At 48.2% G+C, this 2,979-nt stretch overlaps 1 pseudogene; it reads right to left on the bottom strand.

The window, feature by feature from the left end:
- Positions 1 to 967: 967 nt before the first annotated feature.
- LOC141735676 (uncharacterized) lies at positions 968 to 2,375 on the bottom strand (annotated as a pseudogene).
- Positions 2,376 to 2,979: the final 604 nt, after the last annotated feature.

The following is a 2,979-nucleotide window of genomic DNA, read 5'->3' as shown; positions in this document are numbered from 1 at the left end:
GCTTGTATCCTTGAGGGAGCCGTGTAAAAGTAAACTGCTGTCCCTCCCAGGTAAAAGCAAAACAATCTTGGTCCTCAGGTTGCAAAGGGACCATAAAAAACATATCCTTAACATCAGTGGTTGCCATAATAGGGTGTGCTTGCTCCTGAACAGTGGCTATGAGATCGGCAATGTTTGGCACCCGAGCGGTTAGTGGGCCAGTATTTGCATTTAGTCTCCGATAGTCTACTGTCAACCTCCATTTGCCATTTGGCTTTCAGACAGGCCATACTGGGGAATTAAAAGGGGAATGAGTAGGAACCACAAATCCTTGTTCTTTTAAGTCTTCTAGCACTGGGGCTATCCCCTCCCGTGCCCCAAGAGGTAAAGAGTAGGGTTTGATACTTGTTAGTTTCGAAGGGGGAAGTAATGGCGCAGTTTGTAAGAGCCGTATCTCTATCAGCGGGGCACCAAAAGACCAGCTTCCTCCCTTATCATCTATCCACACTTTGCCTTTCAGGATGTCAAGTTCCAAGAGATTAAATGGGAACGGCCCCACGACCATTGCCACCGAAGTGGCTACCTCTTCCCCTGGTAGCTGTAAACTGACCGTAGCCAATGCTTGTGCCTGAATGTTACTGAACACATCTGCCACAAACAAATGTTGCTTGGACAATGATATGCCACTGCGTTCTGCATCTTTTGTGTTAATAGCTGAAATTTGGGCACCGGTATCTACTAAAAACATTATTGGGATTTGCTTAGGTCCTACAAAACAAGTAATCATAAGGTCGCCTTGCTGATTCATAGTGAGCTGTCTAACATGTACCCATCCTCCGCCCCCCCCGCCCACTGTAGGGGAGCGAAGGGCTTAGTTTCCCACCGGCACTGGCAGTTTCCCATCAGTTAAATCTATAAGGGGCACTGGGGGAGCATTAGGGACAACATCACTATCCCAAGGTTCTTTTGGCTTCCCTAAAATTAAATCTCAAGGGATCACCAGTTTCTTTGGCCATCCCCTAATTAACTTTTCTAGCTTGTCTGTAGCCCATCCATAAATTCTCAGGGGATTCCTTTTCTCCATCCCATGGCCCATAGTGCGCTCGCCTATTTGGTATATCCCTCCCGCCCGGTGGTTTAGGGAGGGGTGTCCTCTCCTGGTTGGGGGGGGGGGGCGTGTTTCAGTTCCGCCCATCTTAACCCTTTCGGGTCTTGTTTGGCAGAGGGGACACTAACAGGACCAGATTTCCTCCCATAATTGATTAATTCCTGGGCAACTTCTCCCTCCCCAAGTCCACACTTTCAAATTTTGCAGTTTGCGACTGGGGGTTACTAATCCTTCTAGTGCTGCTGTTACTCTTTTGCCTTGAGGCACAGCTTTGATTGTACTCTGCAATTGTATGCCAATAGGCTTTAAAGATTCAGGGAGGCCCCTTATCAAGGGAGTCATCCGTTCAGGGTCAACCAGCATCATCATGGGAGACTCTTGTCAGGGCCTAAGCTCCTGGTCACGCATCATTTGTAAGCATACTGCTTTTTGCACATTTTCTACCAATTGATCAACTGATCCCGTAATAGCGAGAGGGTCTCCCCGTTCCAAGGGATTGAGACCTCCAGCCCAATAGGCTGCCCTCTGAGTTAGGGACCAAGGCGCATGGTGAGCGCCCATAGTTAAAAACACCCCGGGCCCCCAATACCCTTCAGCTTCCTTTTCACTTAGTAGTATCTGGTCCCCACCTGACAACGACACCCTCCACACATATTCCGTTTCTGACTCCCTAGGAGTACAGCCGAATTCCTTCTTTAGGTTGGCTAATTCCATATGGCACTTCCTTAGTAATTTGGGGGGAGTCGTCTTGGTCATCATCATATGCACATTCCGTCTTGACCAAAGGTCAGAGCACGCGAGGAGGCATTTCTAATTTGTCTAGCCTAGACCTCACTTCTAGCCCTTTGCAGGGGTATATTGTTTCTGTTTTGGTGGGGGGCAAATGGCTGTCATGACTCTTGCTCGTGAGGAGCTGTTCTTTAAGGGCAGATTGTTGATAGTCTGCCTGAGCTCTCTCCTGATCTAATTGTCCCTTTAGATCCTCCGCTTGTCCTTGCGGGGACTGTACAAGGGCTTGTAAAGATTGTATAATTTGGGATTCAGCACTACATTGCTGGTCTTGGGCTTCTACAGCTGCTACCAGACTGGCGCATATTATAGATTTCCCTCTTCTGGGCCAGAGTTTAGTATCCTTTTGCAAGGCGCTAATTTGGTCAGTAACACTCTGCAGATTATGCCAATTTTCTCATGCCCAGTCATTACCTGGTACGGAGGGGCATGCATTGTGTTTCTCTAAAAGCTTATACAGCACATCCCTGCCTGCAGGGACAGCGTAATTGTCACTCATTTTCAACAATAGGGGAGGGGTGGTCGCCTCAGGGAGGTAGCACACAAGTAGCAATTCTATACAAAGTCCCACCCCGAACATCCCTGAGGGGCATGCACGTAAAACAGACCAAAAGTAAAACGGGCAAAAAGTGCAACACTTTCACAAAAACGGGGGTAGTCGCCTCGGGGAGGCCACATGTTAGTAATCAGTTCACACAGATTCCCACCCCTTTACGTCCCGGAGAGGCACACTCGTACACACAAAAGCGGATAGCAGCTGCAGCACTCTCACGTCAAGGAATCCTGTCTGTGACGCCAGTTAAAATGTTAGGTCCCGCTCCAACTACATTGGGCCTGGGAGAGGTTTGCAATGATTCCAAGCATGAGATTAAGACACAAACAAGGTCAGATGCTGCTTACTGTAGGTTTATTGTTATTCCCCAGCAATAGTCACTGAGACAAGCAATAGAGTAAAGGCAGAAGTAGAGGAAAGACACAAAAGAGAAGCAGTATTACAGAGCACAGCAAGAGTATAGTCACCACCACAGGCCTGATGGCGTCTTGACGGTCCTCTGGAATTCAGCAGCATCCCATTGATCCATGGTTCTCAAGTTGTGATGGTG

This window comes from Larus michahellis, chromosome W, assembly GCF_964199755.1.
Source record: "Larus michahellis chromosome W, bLarMic1.1, whole genome shotgun sequence".
Classification (NCBI taxonomy): Eukaryota; Metazoa; Chordata; class Aves; order Charadriiformes; family Laridae; genus Larus; species Larus michahellis.
Note: the sequence above shows the minus strand (reverse complement) of the source record. Positions and strands in the feature narration are given on the sequence as shown.